The sequence below is a fragment of the Grammomys surdaster genome, unplaced genomic scaffold (assembly GCF_004785775.1).
Source record: "Grammomys surdaster isolate TR1022 unplaced genomic scaffold, NIH_TR_1.0 127, whole genome shotgun sequence".
NCBI lineage: Eukaryota > Metazoa > Chordata > Mammalia > Rodentia > Muridae > Grammomys > Grammomys surdaster.
This window is the reverse complement of record NW_021604585.1, coordinates 4950811-4969725: the sequence shown is the minus strand read 5'-3', so window position 1 is coordinate 4969725 and position 18915 is coordinate 4950811. Positions and strand designations below refer to the sequence as shown.

Here is an 18915-nt window from a genome sequence, read left to right as displayed (position 1 = left end):
AGAGAGAGAGAGAGAGAGAGAGAGAGAGAGAGAGAGAGAGAGAGAGAAACAGAGAGAGAGAGAGAAACAGAGAAAGAGAGACAGAGACCACAAGGGACATTCCTTTCAATGTTGTTGAAAGCAGAGAAATTACCAAACTTGCAAAATGATTGGTTTTCCAGTTGTAAGCTATTCATTTTCTTAGCATTTACACCAGGATGTCAGCTGGCCTTGTCTTTGGTGAGAGAGGGAAGGAAGTGAGCTATGCTGAGGCTGGGAATTAGTGAGCATTAAGTCTTTCTTAGTGTGTGTCTCCTTTGTAAAGTTGTGTAGGGAGGATTGATTTTGAAAAGTTAACTGAAAAAAGAGGATTCAGTTCAGGGATGAGCAGAGTTCAGACAGACGGGAGAAGGAAATCGGTGCTTTGGAAATGAATTTCCTTAAAGTTCTATGTGGAACAGGATTGACAGAGCTTGGCAGCCGCTGGAGGTGGGCCGTGGGCATGTCACAGTTCACCTTTTCTGCTTTTTTGAGTATAAACATTTACACAACAAAGTAACACAAGGCACATGTGCCTGTGGAAAGTGCTGTCTGTGTTTTCCAGTTTGAGGGTCGTTGGTTTTTGGTGGTATTAACACTCCTAGTTCCAGTACCCTTAACAAAATAAAACATGTAAAATAGAGACAAAAGAAAGTACCAAAATCTGACGAGTTTTGACTTATAAAATTGGAAACTTCATACAGTTCAACCTAATATTGGAGCACGTGTATTTTTTCCCTCTGCCAGTTTCTTTTTACGAGTGTGAATGTAATCTGCAGGCTCAGAGAAGCCTCTTCAGGCTTTTTTATTCTCTGAGGCTGTCATTTCTGGATATGATTTATCAGGAAGAATTTGCATGTGCTGACAGTACTGTGCTGGGTGCTGCCTACATAGAGTTAAGTACACAGCCACTTCTTGGTTTTATTGTACCAGCCTTGGAAGTCAACATTGTGCTCAGTCTCTGTGTTCTAAGGGTGGGCCAATAAACCAGTCGATTCATTTAGCAAAGTGCCGAGTGAACAGATGAGCATGTTGGGGTACACAGGTGGAGCTGCCACCTGTGTAATACTCAGGAGCTTCCCTGAAAAGAGAAGTTAATCTTCCAAAGAGCCCTGAGTGCAAGTCTGTGCAATTTCTATATTATAAACCAGGGAGTGATGGACAGGAGACAGATGGATTATTCCCCCTTTGGTGAGATAATTAGGACCTTGAGAAGCATAGGGATGTTGTAGAAGCAGATTAGAAGTGGAGGCAGATCTTGTGTATTCTCAGTGTATATTCCAGATCCTGAACCAGATAGTGTCAAAATATGCTCGGGCAGGCCAGGGCACGGCTCTGTGATAGAGCAGAGCATAACCCAAGGCCCTGGGCTAACTTCTCAACGCTGTAAGATTCCAGTGTGTGTTGGGCCTTCTGGAGGTCCCTGAGATGATTCAGCAGCCTGAGAAGTCACACTTTTTATAACAATACTGACAATTCATACTTTTATTTTCTCATGAGCAAACTGTGGCGTTTTCTAGAAGCTATTCAATACAGCAAAAATTAAGCCAGAGTGGGTTTGAGATTTGGATACTTGTACTTTCTTTCTAAATGAACATTTAAGAGCTTTACAGAAGTGTGAGTTGATGTAACTACTCTTACTAATTTGTTTGACAGTACATCTCCTGTGAAACTTACATGGGCTGTGGATATGGCTTAGTGGTATGTTTGCCTCGTGGGTGCAGGGCCCTGGCTTCAACCCCTAGCATTCCTTTATTTACTTATTTTTTTTTTTAACTTTTGGCAGACGGTCTTAACTGTGTAGTCCTGGCTGGCCTGGAACTCAGAGAGTTCTGACTCTGACTCCTGAGTGCTGGGATTACAGGCATGTCCTATGACGCTCAGCAAGCACCATGGTTGTTTTAAATGTATGTGTGGATAGCTATTATTTGGATCTGGAGTATTCCCAAAGGCTTTGTGTATTTGCTTTGTTTTTCATGCTGGTTATTTCATGTCTGGGTATTGAGGGCTTGGTTGGCATCCAGTGGCAATGCTGGGCGAGAATGAGCCTTTAGGAGGAAGGGTCTCCTTTCAGGGAGTTAGGTCACTCACTGTTGTGTACTCTGGGAGAAGATATTAGGATCTCCTGTGTTCTTCTTTGGTTCTCAGTTGCTATGAAGAGAAAAGACTTCTTCCACCATGCCCTCCTACTCTGTACACTATTTTGCCACAACCCAAAGCACAGGGCCAGACCCAAAGCAAAGGTAGCTCAGACAACCTTTTTTCTTCTACTATTTCTGGTAATAAGAAAAAGAATTTTTTTCTTATTAGAGCTACCATTTTTGAGCTGAGACCAAGACCCAAGACTTTGCACTTGCTGGGCAAGCATACTACTACTGAGTTAAATCTTCAACCTCTAAAATAATTTTAAAAATTATTATTTTTATTTTGTGTGCATATATGTGTGCTGCCATGTGTGAATGTGGGAGTTAAAGGATAAGTTATTGACATTGAGTCTTCTTTCTACCACACATGTCTTGGAGATAGAAGTCAGGTTGTTAGGTTTGACAGCAGGCCCCTTTCCCACTGAGCCATCACAACCCCATCTCAGGAATGCTGTCAGAGTGATAGAACTATCCAGTAGAAAACTTAAGTGATACTTACTTTACTCTCTGGATGTGTGTTTCCAGCTGTCTACTTTGTGGGTGCCATGATTGTAGCTTTCCTAATAAGTAAGAAATGCTCTCGTAGGCGATTGTTAGGATTTCTCATACATCCCTGTACAAGTCATTTAGTTAATGTATTTTATCTTTATTGCAAAAAGCCAAATTGCACAAAAGTGGAAATAGCTCTCCTAGAAAATTTGTGATGTTATTTTTTCATTTTTAGAAAAGAATTGATTTTACCTTCTACACATGTGTGCATATCGTGCATGCTTGTATGTGTACACGCACTCACACACACAGAAATGTAAATGTGAACTTTGAGAGGGAAATGAAGCAGAGCTTACACTTACTGTGTCGAGTGTATTCATTGTTCTGCTTTATTTCAAAAACTATGGTGTTGCAACTTACTAAATCGAATTTGAAAAATGATACAAAACATGTTGTTATAGTACACAGGGCAAAAAGTGCTTTATAAAAGGAATTTTGGGAACTGGATTGAGCATTAATTCTCCCATTGATTACAATTGCCATCTTTCACTGTTCTTTTCTTGCTTGTAGTATTTACCAGTGGCTCAGCTCAGCTCCGCACAAATGCCCAGGTCAGGTCAAGTCTGCTGACAGAAAGGAGTGTTGATAAGAATGTTAATTGTACCTTAACATTGATACCAGTGACTACTACCTAGGAATGCAATGCTTCGTACTAAGTGCTGTATATTCTCCTTGGTTCTTGCCACACAGTTTGCTCTGAAATTGGTGTTCTTTGTTTCTTGTCTGAGTACAGTGAGGCAGCCTTTAGTCAGGCAGTGGAGGGAACCGTGGTCTGTGGTTCAGACTCAAACTGTATGGGCTTGCTTTCTCCTGAACGGTTTCCCTCATTGCTGAATTTAACACATCTGGGCTTCATTTGCCAAGGAGCTGAAGTTGTCATTTGATGTGTATTTTAGTCCAAAATAGTCTTCATTCTACAGGGCAGGACTATATACATCATTAAGACTTTTTATTTAATTTTCTCTCTTTGACCCCTTATCAGTGGTTTCAGATGACCAAGTACTAAATGAAGCAGTTTATGTTTTTTTTCAGGGTAGTTATTCTGAAATAGCTATTCTTAAATAGTTATTACCATTTAAGGTGAGAGAACAGTCTCAAGTGGCTTGTCATGCTTTTCTGAGAACAGTTGGGACCTGCTGTTGGTCTTATGTGGATTTCTAATTATTTATTTATTTAGAGACAGGGACTCACAATGTAGCTCTGGTGGTTCTAAACCTCCCTATGTAGATCAGGCTGGCCTCGAACACACAGATATCTTCCTGCCTCTTGCTTCCTGAATGCTGAGATTGATAGAGGTCCAATGCATTTTACCAAGAGCTTTTCCAGTAAGATACAGTATTATACAGACACGAGATCTATAATCTTACTTGCACACTCACTTACTTGCCGCTCACTTGCACACTTGATTTGAAAGGACCTCCCTTCAATTGAGCTTATGCATTTATTTGACAGTTAAATTACTTAAATAACATATCTGTAGTGGTTTAAATAAGATTGGCCCCCATAGGCTCATATCTTTGAATGTTTGGTTCCCAATTGGTGGATTGTTTAGGAAACATTAGGAAGTGTGGCCTGGATGGAGGAGACTTGTCATTGGGGATGGGCTCTCAGGTTTCAAAAGCCCACCACAGGTCCAGTCTCACTCCCTTTCTCTGACTGCAACTTGTGGATCAGATGTGAATTGTCAGCTACTGCTCCAGCGTTATGCTTTCAGCTGCCATGTTCTCTGCTGTGTAATCATGAGCTCACCCTCTGAAACTGTAAGCAAGCCCCCAATAAAATGATTTCTTTTGTAAGTTGACTTGGTCATGCTATCTCCCCACCATGTTAGCATAGTAACTAAGACAATGTCTAAGTCCCCCTTCTCTCCTTTCTGTTACTCACTTTCTCTACCTCTGCTGCTATACTTGGTGTTTTCCCTTCCTCCCTTCAAAAATGAATCAGTGAAACAATAGAAAAATTAATAAACAGATTAAACTAAAATAAATCTTTGATATGTATTATTTAGCTTGGTTATTCTTTTTTAAATTTATTTTTATTATTCATTTTAAAAATTTTATGTGTATGGTCATTTTGCCTATATATATGCCTGTATACTATGTGGGTGCTTGGTGCCCAAGGAAGCCAGAAGAGGGTGTTGGATCTGCTGGGACTAGAGTTACAGACAGTTGTGAGTTACCATGCAGGTGCTGGAGAACAGACCTAGGTTCTCTGCAAGACAACCAGGGCTCTTAACCACACAAACTGCTCTCTGCAGCCCTTACTTTGGCTATTCCTTTTCAAAGCTTATACTTTCTGGTTTTATTATGGACATATTTATTGGTCTTTTCCCTTTTCCTCTTCCTTCCTTCCTTCCTTCCTTCCTTCCTTCCTTCCTCCCTCCCTCCCTCCCTCCCTCCCTTCCTTCCTTCTTCTTTCTTTTATTTTCTTTTTCTTTTTTTGTTTTTTCAAGACAGGGTTTCACTGTATAGCCCTTGCTGTCCTGGAACTCCTTTGTAGCCTCCTCTGTGGCCTCAGACTCACTGAGATCCCCCTGCCTCTGCTTCCTGAGTGCTGGGATTAAAGGGCATGTGCCATCACCTACTGACTCTTAGCTTTCTTTTGCTTTTTATTTCTTTTCATTTATATGATAATTGTGAAAATTGAGTGATACTGGTAGTATCAGTTTCTTATAGAATATTTTTCATGTGCTCGAGGTGGCTTCTAGGTATTTAGTCCGTTTCACCTGCGAATGGTGAGAACAGAGGTTTTGGTGCTGTGTTTCTCAGTCTAACTGCTGCTGTGACCTTGGGTAGCATACTTGGTTTCTGTGTACCTTATTTTCTCCATGTGTAAACTGATTTTATGAAGTAATTTCTGTAAATGTTGACTCGTTGTAAAGACTCAATGTATGCCAGCTGTTGTTAGCTTTTGTTATTAAAGCGGGTTGGCAGTTTCTGACTTGTATTGAGAGTACTCGGTAAGTGCTAGTTATTAATAGCACTGCATTTAACATTTTCTTTTAGATTGTGTATTGAGTAAATTTGCCTGAGGTGGATGTGCTGGTCTGCCTGCTTCCCTCCTCCCCATTTTGGACATAGGGTTTTGTTTTGCAGAATGGCTGTGTAGTCCAGGCTGACCTCTCCCTTGCCTCAGCTTCCAGAATAGTGGATTATAGGTAGCTTCCATGACCAGCTTTTATTGTTAGCCTTAATAGAGTGGGCGCTCGGCGACTGTGTGAACTTGAGCATTTGCATTCCATTACTGGGGTTTTAGTCTGACTAGGTATAAAACAAGATGGTTTTTTTTTTTTTTAGACATTTAATTGTTTGTTTGTGGGTGCACATGTGCTGAGGCATGTGTATAGAGTTCAGAGGACAAGTTTTTTCCTTCCACTCTTTGAGTCCCTTTGATAGAACTAAGGTTTTCAGGCTTAGTAGCAAGCAGCCTTACCTACTGAATCATTTCCGCCCTGGTCTGGGCGTGTATTCGCTTATATGCTCTCTTAATTGAAATGGCAACGATTGTGTGTGTGTGTGTTTCTTTTAAAAATTGTTTTTGTAGTGCTAGAGATTTAATGTAGGGCTCATCTATGAAAGACAAACACTTTGCTACTGAACTAAAATCCATGCTCCCCAGCAGTGATTTCCTTATGGTGGTTATTCCATGTCTGTGATCTACATATTTAGTAGTTAATGTACTTTCATAAACAATACTCCTGAGAATAACCCATTAGATTAAATGGGAGTTGATAGAAGAATTAGTCCTTGTATATAACCATTTTAATTTAAAATGAGGATGTAGTGGATGCGTGCATATTAAAATAATAAGACTAATATTTTGGTATAAATGATTCATCTTGTTCTTAATTTTAAAGTATTGTGGACACTGGCCAGATATCATAATGTATCTTCTTATTCAGTTATTTTGCTTTAAATATGATCTTCCACAGGACTTATCAGTGTCTTGTGGATTACTTTGTGAGTATCAGTTATTAGTAGGTTGAAAGCACTTGAAATTTTAAGGAAGGTTGAAAGTGCCAACCACTGTAATGATCTGTGTTTTTAAGGTAAACAGTGCATTTTGATAAGTGTGCTGCACACAGGCTTTCGAGTAAAACTGATATAGCAGGGAGTAAGATGCTTCTGAACTGATGACCGTCTAGCGATGTGCTTGGCCAAATAGTTGGATCTGGTTTAGAAGTCTTAGTATTTGAACCAACTCTAGCAGGGAACCCTTTGTTTAGGAGTATACTAATGTCCGTTTGCATGGAAGGAGCAGTGATCTTCATGTAGTCTGTAAGATAATGTCTTGAATGTGATGTCAGTTACAAGTTTGAGTAAATCATGCATTTTTGCTGAAATTGACATTTTGCTGCAGAGAACTCAGACCTAGTTAGTTTAGTTACGTGGTTACTAGCACTATGAAATGGCACAATCCAGTTGGAGAATGTTTAAAAAGCTTGCAGGTCTTCTCTCCTATTCCTGTAATGTGTCCACTTTCTCATCCACACTAAATATCTTCTCTCCTGTCTCACTCGTGCTTTCCTTAACTCCTGTTTCCAGCTGGGCATATGCACCTGTGTAGCTCTTCTAGACCCTAGGCTTTGCTGGCAGAAACACAAACGTGAACACTCAGACTCATCTCACCAGAATGTAGGTGGAACCAACATGTCAGGTGGTCCAGGACAAAATGAAATAAGACATTACCCTTCTCTGAAAAGAAATGGAAACAAGACTGTGGATGTCTTTGAAAGCAAGCCAGTGTTGGTGCAAAGGGAATGCTGGCAGACAGAGAGGACTTGGGTTATCTTTTGAGAGACTTAACACATCATAGTGAGATCTTTTAAACATCAAGAAGTCATAACAAGCCAGCTGGGGCTTCTGGTCAACCTGGCATTTTGTCTTTTTGTGTGGCTCAAAGAGGAACTAGATGGCTGCATGTCTGCTTCAGTCTGTATTGATGTCTTTAAAAACATTAACCCTCACAGGTGCGCCCCCATCCCTTCTGTATGCTGTAGATTTTAGACTAAAAAAAATCCTAAAAACTGGTTAGATTTATCACGTGACTCTTTTGGCAGGGGTAGTATAGTGTGTATGGGTGTCTTTCCAGCTGTGTGTCTGTATGGAAATAACAACTTCTTTGTGGCCCTGTTTCCTATATGCAAAATACTGTGTGTCTCACAACAGTGTGGAGTGAGTTAAGGAGTTAATACATCTGAGCTGCTTAGAGTGGTGACTGCAGCAGGGTAAGTGCTTACTAAGTTTTTACTATTATTACATACACATGAAACGACTGGGAAAGAATGACTCATTCCGGACTTTCAGAAACTTATTCTGAACCAGGAAATGGCTATTTAGAGTGTGAATCTTTTTTTTTTCCCTCCACCCTCCCTGTACCTGACCTGTCCTCAGTGACCCTTGCTTATTTTGCTATCTCATTCAGTAGCAAATGCCTTTGACACTGTTTGTGGTATTAAAGATATGCCATTCTCAGTAATGAACAGTTTCTGAAACAGGCTCTTCTGACCCCTCTGGATCCATGAGCCCTCTGTGCACAAGGCATCTGGCTTCATCACAAGTTTGAAGCACACATTTTTATGTGCTTTTTGTTTCCTAGTGCACCTGGTGCCTGCTGCACAGATTTAAGCTGTGAGAATTTTTAAAATGTAGAAGTGTCACTGAGAACAGTCTCCATGAACTTGTTGTACTTATGACCATTTTGAGTGGACATTGTTATCTGTGTGCATGCAGCTTTATAGCTTGAGTGCTTTAACTGCATGGTGGGACAAGATGTGGCCCAGAAGACACTGCCCGGTTGTCTTGTGCCTTCCTGACTGCTGGGTTAGCTCACATGCCTCATCACGGCTGCCCTTTCTCTATCCAAGTTACTATTTCATTCTGAAGTAATCTCAGTGGGTTGTAACGACTAAGCTCAACATTATTTTATTTCAGTGTGGCTTGAAAAACTAGATACAATAAAAAGGGAGGGAAAACTGTTCATACCAACAGGTTAGAAATGTTCATGTCTCCATTTTCTTTTTGTGGTGCTGAGGATTCATGTAATATTGGCACTCTGCCACTAAGCCACACCCTCAGAACACACATTTAAAGTTTTCTGTATTTGAGTACCATATGAAATATTTTGTGTGTTGTGTGATCTTTTGTGAAATCCTTGAGCTGTTAATTGAGAATTTCCTTTAGATTAATTTTGTTTATCAATAATAACTTAGGAGCTAAAGTCTGTTGAACATTATATGTGTTCTAGATGGCTTCCATATGTCTGTCCCTTTGTTCATTGCCATCTTTATAAACAGTCTTATGGATAGGTGCAGTTATCTGTCTTTCATGTATGAGAGCATAGAGACAGAGGTCAGCTAAGCAAAGCCAGCTTTGGAATTGACAGTCTTAACTGTCACCCTGCAGTACTCACAGGTGATCAGGTACATGGTGAAGCCGATTTGAACCCAAGTCTTCTAATTTCAGACTGCTTGGAAGAACACAGAAGGAGTTTGGTTCCCTTAAGTTCTCAGCCTAAGTTGCCTGAAATCATAAATATTTCCATGATGCTTTTTCAGAATTACAACTGGCAGACTTCACTTAGTTGTCCATTTTTGCTTTAGCTGACTATGTTTAATAAAACTGGCTTGTGTTTTTCATATCTCATTTGGCTCTTCAATGGAAGATGCAGTTAAAAACAATAATAAGTTATTCAAAAGGGAGAGTGGTTTTAAGAGTAAAAGAAGAGGAAATGTTTGAACTACCCAGTGACATGTTTACCTAGGTCCTACCTAGGGTCCGACATTGAACATAGAAACACTGAGCTTAGGGAAAACTGGGTCTTAGGAATGCATCATGAGCGTGTGTAGCTCTGGACTTCAGTGCTGTGTCTGTCCTCAGGAAGCAGTAGCAAAGAAGGGACTTGGCCGCATATATCTGAGCCGAAGCTAATATCACTCTCGGCTTACTGTTTATATATTAAAATGCCTTTCTGTTCTGAAAGTGCTTTCCAGACACACTTTTTTTTTTTTAACTGCTCTCCATGTTTCAATTTTGGAGTTGTACAGTCACATAGTTTACATACATATTGAAATGCATATATTTAATTTCTCTATTTCGTGTTCAAATAATTAATATGGATTTTATGCATACCGGTATTTCAAGTGGATACTACTTATCTTAGCATGATATTTCAAATTGTAATTTTGGATTTAGTCAACTAATATATGGCTTTACCTTTGTATTTGATATATGTTAAGTAATAGCTATCCTGTGGAGCAGCATAATTAGTGTCTGTACTACATGCTGTCACTGGTTTCATTGCTCAGATTATGACTTTAATTATAAATGTAAGCTTTGGTACTTTTGGGATTAGAGGTCATTCCACTCTCCTTAGTTCTGTTCATTTTCAAGAGCTTAAGGTTTAATGTTTAAACCTGGCTGATGAGTATCTCTAAGCTGGCATTGTAACATTAGATTGATGCTTTTTTTTCTCTTGGTATTCTAAATCGGTTTTTAAAAGTTTATGTTGTCTATGAGTAGTCTGGACTATTAGGTTATAAATTAACAGCTCAATTGATGGTAATGTGGTATCTGCTTGTCATCCATCCACTCATCCATCTTCTTATCCATCCACCCGTCTGTCTGTCTGTCTGTCTGTCTGTCTGTCTGTCTATGCTCTCCCTCCCCATTGTTTCTAGCCTCATAGTGTTAAAACAGCTACAGGTTCATCTCATTCTGAGATGATTCGAAATGATGTTAATCCTCAAAACAAATGGGAATGCTTAGGCCATTTTTATCCCTTGTAGAAATAATCTCCTGAGAAAAGATTCTCAATCAATGGAAATGGTTGAAAATAATGTGTTACTTCACTGGGAAATTATTTTGTGTGGCTTGTGCAATGTAACTGCATGAGTGCTTCCGCAAGCCTTTAATTCTGGTCATTTCTTCCCCCTCTACTTTACAGTTGTGACATTTGTTAAAGTAATCTTTTGAAGTTTTTGTTGTTTATACTTTTGGGTGAAAGATCAGGCTTGAGTTGCATACACCCAAAAGATTGATTGTGCCGATTCGCTTTTATTGTAATCGCTTAAGATCTGCTACTTGTCTCAAAGCCAGATACAGAAGAGAAGACAGGTTATGACTGTGTATGTGTTCAAATAGATAGCTCTTGTTGTTTGATATTACTGGAATCTGATACCAACAAAAATGTAATGTTTCTAGAAACAAAAATGTAATGTTTCTAGAAATACTTGAGTTTATTTGAAAAGTGCTTCTAAAATAAATTTGAAGTTATGTTAAAATATAAAAAAATTCTCTACAGAAGTCATCATCAAAGGGATAAAGTAGAAAATTTGCTCTCTTGTATCTAATAGATACTGGATAAGTTTTTTCTTCCTCCTTCTCTTCTTCCTCTTCCTCCTCCTTTTTCCTCCTCTTCCTCTTCTTCTTTTCAAAAAGCAGCCCTACTTTTACAGGTGTTTATTTCATACACACTCAACCTTGTAAACTAAATTTTCTCCTATTTTGCAGAAAGGGAAGCTAAGCTCAGGGTTACTCGGTAAACAGTGAGGCCCAATGTGCTACACAGCCGTCTGTCCATCATCTCCCCACTTCCCACTGCAGCCCCACCCACACTCACGGGATTTGATTTCTCTCTGACTCCCCTGCACTCCTTCCCACTAGAGGACCCTTGCGTTGACTGTTCCTCTTGAGTGGGGTGCTTTCTTGCAGACATCTTTGCTGGCCTCCTCCTCTACCTACTTTGAATATTTTCTTAAATTTCTCCTTTCAGATGAATGCTATGCTCAAAACTACCTTCCAGCTCAAGCACATGTAGCCTGCTTTGCCCTGTATGTTATTTCCCCTGGAGCATATACATATAAAATAATAGACCTATTTAGTATTTTTAATTGCCTTCCCCTCAATCCCCTGCAACATACAGGTTAGGATTTCTGAAATCTTTGTATAGCCCAGGTGGCCTTGAATTTGCAGAGATAAATCTGTGTACCATTATGCTAGGCTCAGGTCAGTTCACCTCTGTCTCTGTGCTATCCCTCAGTGCATGCCCAGTGACTGTCTGGTGAGTGAGTGATGAATGAGTACAAAGCTCATGTCCCTTATGCAGGTCTTGTGCAGTCAGGCCCAGCCTTTTCTGTGTCACTGGAACTTGTGTCTTCATACTTGTATAGCAAGCACTCTTACTGAATCAGCCATTTCCTTAACTCACGGTTTAGTCCTTTTTAAAATTTTTTTTTAAAGAGTTCTGGCTCTTTTAATGTTTTAATGATGACATGCAGATATTCACATCAGAATACACAGTAGGTATCCAAGAATATCTAGAAGGACCTAACAAAGTTAAAACTCATGTCAGGCCAAAAAAAAAAAAAAAAACAAAAAAAAACCTCATGTCAGAACCAAACACTGGCTAGCCACAGCTTGTGTCCAGGTGGGACTCACAATGACTGGAAACTGGCTTTACTTCTTCTTCTTCGAACCCTGGTCTAGTTCCAGGACCTCCATGCCTTCCTCCAGCTTGAGCATGCCTCTTTCCTGGCGCAGGCGGTACCTCTCAGCCATGGACTGAAACACCCATTTAGTCCGAAACTTCTTTTCTTCAGAGCCATAAATTAAGATCAGAAGATTCCAGAGTCTTGAGCTCAAACATGACCCGGCCCACCTGCTCGAAGTGAGGCATTCGAGATCCCTGTGGGCTGAACAGAGCGTTTAGCACCAGCTTGTTGACTTGCAATACTTCTGGCTTTTCCAGGTCTGTAGGAATTTTCACCCATGGGGGGATATCTTTACGAGTCACATGAGTTTTCATCTTAATTCCTGACAAGGAACCTGATTCCAGGGAAGACTAGGTCAGGTTTAACCTCGATGGCCCAAAGCTCCTGCCCTTTTTTTAATTTTAAAAATTATTCTTTTTATTTTTGGTGTATGTTGTTTTGCACCATGTGCATGCTTTTGGTGTCTGAGGAGTCTAGAAGAAGGTGTCAGGTCTTACAGAACTGCAGCTACAGATAAGTATGATCCACCATGTGGATCCTGGGAATGAAACTTGGGTCCCTTGGAAAAGCAAGAAATACTCATAACTACTGAGATATCTCTCCAGCACCCCCACTGACTAATCTTAAAAAGCATCTAGTTTTTAATTTTTTGAATGCAGTTTAGAAAATGAGGCAGTATCTTATTGGATGTTAACAGTAAGAGATGGTTCAAAGACACATACACACGTTTTTCATGTAAGCTAGTCTCTACTTTTTACATTCGTAAATGTTGTATCATTAAGAATTAATATAGTTTTAAAATTTGTACTTCAGGACTACATATTAAAATAGTGTTTTTGTATTAAGTATGTTTATGTTTCTTCTAAGTTTTTTTTTTAAAGAGGCATGACATTTTCATTTAAAATTGATTTATATAGGGGAATAAAATTCAGTATGCATACTCAAATCTGGCTAGCCATCTTGCCCCAGGAATGCCCTACCTCTGTCTTCTGTGTTCTGGGATTACCAATGACTGTTGTACCTGGCCAACTTTTTACATAGGTTTTGGGGATCCCAACTCGAGCTTCCATGTTTGCACAGCAAGTGCAACATGCCCTCCGTCTCCTATGCTGTGGTGTGTCCATCCTTGGAAATATGTCCTCAGGAAATGTATTAATAATAGAAACACTAACCTTGTAAGTCAGAGGCTTTGGTGGCTTCTGTCCTGTGGTGAGCTGGTAACAGGAAAGTAATTTATACCTATAACTAGGGCTTGAAGAACTTAACACTATTTCATTTCAAGCTTCAGTGATTACCTTGATGTTAGAAGGTAAAGCTCATAAAGTGTTGGAAACAAAGATACTTGTCAGAAGTGTGTGTGCATGTGTGCGTGTGTATGTGTTTGTGTATGGGTGTGTGAGTGCACGTGTGGCCACAGACTTAGATTCTATTTCTTTTCTGTTTATTCTGTCGCAAGTATAGTGTTAGAACAACATGAAAGCCTCAAATGAGAATTTTGCTGCTCAAGCCACTCTAGTGTGTGCTTACAGTAGTGACCTTTGGGTTTTGTTTATAAATTAGACCTCATGTGTTTGTTGGCTTTGGGAAAGGAAACTGAAGAGGTCCATGAAAGAATAATAATAAACACATGGTAATTATTTAAACTGGGAGGAATAAATAATGTTATTATTTAAAAACTAAGTTTAGCCACCTGTATTATTCATTTGTTTAAGACCAGTTGTATGCTTTTCAGTTTTAAAACATGCTGGTATTTTTTAGATTACTCTACTTAAAGTTAATTCACTAATCATGACAGTGGACAAATCTGTTTTTAGTTACTGCTGTTTATCACAGCCATCATCACTGTTGTCATCATTATTGTTGTTGTCGTTGTCATCATCATCGTCATTGCCACCACCACCTGTTTCTTTGAGGCCCTGTGATTAGACTGTTTTGGGGGGCAGGCAGGAACTAAGGGATGTTGGACAAGTGACTTGGACTGTTCTGGACATGACTTTCTTCAACTGAAATAGCGGTACTGGACATTCTGAGAGTGAAGAGGGAAATGTGTGTTAGAATCTTAGTACATGCCTGCAACAGGAAGCGCTCTTTATTACTGTGCTGGTTCCTCCATGTGTGTGGGCATTTCAGTTTCTTCTGGCTGACTAATAACTTGTGCTCAGGGTTTTGATAATGTTATATTTGCAGGCTTCCCACTAGATTGGTAAGAGTTCGGGAGGCATTTACCTCTACATTCAGCTTTTATGACCAAGGCCAAGAAGAAATGCTTTCACTGTAGCTGTTTCTCAGGATCCTTCCTTAGCTTAAGAGACTGAAAGTTTTTCCTGCTGGCTATAAGCAAACAGAAAGAGAAGGGATTTCAGAAGTGGAGGGATTGAAACTAGGATTTTAAAGTTCTTGCTTTAAAAACTGTGGTTTCAGCCTTGGCCACACAGTGAAATCATCTGAAATGCTTTTTATAGAATAAAAATGCCTAGCAGTAGAAATGATGTGCCTCCCACCATCCCCATTAAAACAGCATGTCTGAATACACAGGTATTTTAGAGGTGAAGAATTCAATACTTTAGTTAACAGTCTAGATTTGGATTAGTCTTTCTTACTTTGTACCTTGAAGTATCCTGGATTATGTTACATTTTGCTCTAGTTCCTAAGGCTGAAGTCTAATTTTATTATTTGATTCATTTTAAAAACTGGTAATTGTCTTCTTAGGTTTTGCTTTGTGTGTGTGTGTGTGTGTGTGTTTTAAGTCAAATTTCCCTGTGTAGCTTTCACTGTTCTGAGACTCTGTAGATCAGGTTGGCCTTAACTCCTGAGGGCTGAGATTAAAGGCATGTGTCACCATAGCCTGGCTGTCTTCTTGTTCTGATGAAATATTGTTGGTTGTTTGTGACTTATTAGGTCAAAAGTAATTCCTAATGGAAGCATGCATAATTCTTTCTAGGTTTTCTGGAATACTTGCTGCACAACGAGATTGGATCTGTGTTCAGAGGTAGCGTTGCTGAAAATGATTTGAGCAGACCCCAGGATCAAATAGGCATTTTACCATATGTGTTGTACATTTTTGGATTAGACTTCCAGGGCTAAATGTACTTAATAATTTGTATGAAGCAACTTTTAAAATTGAGACATTATTTCTAGGTTTCTCTAAGTGTAGACTCATGCCTTAGACAATTCAGAAAATTCTTACTGATTTTGTTGAAGATCATCAAGGGTTGCCAGAGAAATTGATAGTATACCCGGCCAGGGTTAGCTCATTCTAAGGCAAAGTTTAAAGAGGTAGGGGAAGAGTATCAGAGACTACAGATAGTATTATCATGCCTGTTCTGTGCTGGATCTTATTATTTGTTTTATCATCTCTCTGCCTTTCCATCTATCAGTTGACTGGACAGGGTATCATGTATCCAAGGCTAGCCTGGAACTTGATATATCATTGTGATTGACCTTGAACTCCTCATGCCTTTGCTTCTCTGTAGGCTAGGACATGGAGAGTGGCTATGGCTGCTGTAACCATGGATATCCATCCTATGGAGCACTCTGTATATAAAGGGAAACATTATCCCGTAATGTGAACTTGCTCTCTCTTGAATATTATGGTCACTTTTCCATTGCATGTCATTCCTGTAGGTTTGTACATTATTTGTGTGTGCATACCTTAGGAGAGTTGTCCTTTTTTGTGGGTCTCCCCGCTCTTGTGGATCATCGGCCGATTTAATCCACAAGGCACTAGGAGCGGACACACTGAGTGGAGGATTCAGAGACCCTGTGTGCATGTTCAGTGAATAACCACATCAGGACCAGCTAGGATCAACTTTACTTAGGATGATTCAATTCTTAGAAGGTTTTGGGGGACTAAGAGTAGGGGCATCCAGGATTAGCAAAAGTATACAAAGTTAGCTGCTCACTGCATTTCCCTCTTCAGGAGGGTACGTTTAACTCTAATAACCTTCCAGATTGATGCAATCTGATTTGGTGGGACCTCACCACACTGTATTAACTGGATCAGTTTATTCTCCCTGGTATTGGTTGGGAGAGTCCTTGTGCTAATGACCTTCATGCTATTACACAACTATGTATTATCTTGTTATTTCTGGTTATGATTCCATGGGGCTCTTCTGTAGGCAGGATGGATGGATTTTGTAGGCCAAACAATACCATTGGATAGATCTATTGATTGCCTGCTTGAGAGTTATTTGATGACCTTATATTTTAATGATTTTACATTTACTTGTACATGTCTAACATTTTCATCCAATTTTAAGCTTACTTCAGAAGTGTTTCGATGTTCAGGTGATTGGGTTTTGGAAGTAGTGGCAACTGTTACTTACACTTGTAGTCAGAATGCACTGACTGCTGTCTTGTAATTTATGAGATGTCACTCTTCATGTGCAGGAGGGCAGGGTACCTAGTCCTTCTTCTCTTTTTTTTTTTTGTTTATGTATTTTATTTCATGTGCATTGATGTTTTGCCTGCATGTATGTCTGTGTGAGGGTGTCAGATCCCCCAGAACTTAGTTACAGATAGTTGTGAGTTGCCTTGTGGGTGTTGGGAGCCACTGCTCCTAACCACTTAGCTGTCTCTCCAGTCCCCTTCCTCCCTTTCAAACAAATGTTTCTTGTTATTTTGGGAGTGGTCCCATAGTTATTAGACTTCTACTTTGTTGAAATCTTCTGGACTACATAGCACTCCTGAGATATTAGACTTCTCCTACTTTCCTGAAATCTTCTGGACTACACAGCACTGGTCCCTGCTCAGTCCTATCTTTTTACAACCCACTGGGGCTAGGGAGATGAGGGCATGGAGTTGTCCCAGTGCCAGTCCATACAGGAAGAGCTCCTTGCTTGGACCATTACTGCTCCCATCCCCACCCAGGAAGGTGGGATGGGCGAGGGATGAGAGGGGGAGAGAGAAAGGGAGACAGAGAGACAGACTTAGTCCATGTTTCCCAGGCTGGTGTGAATGCTTGGGTTCATGTTACCCTCCTTAGCCTTCCTGTAGTTAGAAGCAGTCCTTGATCTTCAGCTGATTTTACAGCTCAGCCTTCAGTTGTGATGGGAATTTTTTTTTCAGGCTGTTACTATACAAATTGTTTAAGGGACAGCCCCGAATCCTGTGGTTTGTCCAGACTGCTAAAGTTTTTTTAATGAAGGGAGGCCCTGTTAGAAGAATTTAATCTGTGATAAAGGATAAAGAATAGAAAGCAAAGCTTTGCTATGCTTGGGAAGCTCTAGAGGCAGCTAAAGGAGGGGCTCAGCGTGCTAGTTCATGAATAGGGGCGTGTTGGGAGTGCATTTGTGATTCTCTCTGCTTTCTCCTGCTGCTGTATCTTACTCTGGCTTTTCTGTGTGTATGATTGCTGCAGGGTGTAGAAGAGTCCAGGCTTTGGACCCATACATCCTGAATTTGAGTTGTGTCTCCACTGTTTATTAGCTGTATGATTCTGGGGAAGATACTGAATATTTTTGTCTTGATTTTTATCTATTAAGTTGAAAATAGCACCTATTTATGTATATTGTTGTAGAGATTAAGTGAGAATTAGTGTGTTTAAGTGCTTAGACTAGAGCACAAAGAGTACCCAGTACATCCAATAAGTTTAAGCTATTATGTCTCATTCAGTAGGTGAATAGCATGCTTCAGATTTGTCTGTGATGGATCAGTTCGCATGAATAAAGAATGGATTCCAACTGCTTACCATTAAAAAGCTTCTAAATGCCAACTGCCTGAATATTTTGAACTGTTAAATATGTAAATCTATTGAGTGACCACCCGACATTGTTTTTGCTTGAATGAAGGTTTGCTCTTTAAAAAGCTGTCTTTCACGGATGCTTTAAACTTCATATGTACTTGCGAGCATTCTCCATGTGGGGAGACTAGTTTGGGGGCTTTGTTAAATCTGTGGTAGCAAAATTTGGATTAATTAAAACATCCAGAACCTTTAACTAATGTTACATGAGTATGCCTTTTCCCTGTTCCCTTTCCAACATCAAAACTCTCATTCAGGTCCATAGTGTGGGTTGAACTGGTGACTGGTGTGGAGTCCCTGAGTAGCAGAGGCCGTGTGGGTTGGCTAGAGACGCAAGTGCTGTTCCTAGCTGCATAACTCAATCTGAAATCTCAATAGTCAGTTCTTTTTTTTTTTTTAATAGAAGAGAATGCCACCTGCTTACCTGTAAATATATTCTCAGTATTAATGAGTCCTTCACTTGGATGATGGCAAATGAGCCTACCCTGAGTGTGTCAGTTACTTATCACATGCTGTGACAACACCATGACTAAGGCAACTTTTAGAGGAAACTGTTTATAGGGCTTACAGTCTCAGATGGTGGCAGGGAGTATAGCAGTAGGCAGACAGGCATGGCACTGGAGCAATGAGCTTACATCTTTTTTTTGTAAGTAGGAGGCAGAGAGAAAGAGCTAAAGAGAATAGTTTTGGCTTTTGAAACCTCAAGGCCCAGCTCCAGTGACATCCCTCCTCCAACTCTTCCCAAACACTTCCACCACCTGGGACTAAGTATTCAAATAGATGAAGTTCTTCTGGGGCCATCCTCATTCAAACCAACGCACTGATTATAATTTCCTGTATAGGGGTTGGGGCAGAGAAAATAGTAGAAAGAAATGGGGGGAAAGTAGACTAGCCAACTGTAGATCATGTTTCTTCCTAGCTGGAGAAACACACACACACACACACACACACACACACACACACACACACACACA

The 18915-nt window shown here is 40.0% G+C and overlaps 1 protein-coding gene and 1 pseudogene across 1 annotated transcript in view; one reads left to right on the top strand and one right to left on the bottom strand.

The window, feature by feature from the left end:
* The window catches only part of Ppp2r5e (protein phosphatase 2 regulatory subunit B'epsilon), a 145013-nt gene that overhangs the window by 55828 nt on the left and 70270 nt on the right, over nt 1–18915 (top strand). The gene's annotated exons all lie outside the window — the stretch shown is intronic.
* LOC114640042 lies at nt 12167–12515 on the bottom strand (annotated as a pseudogene).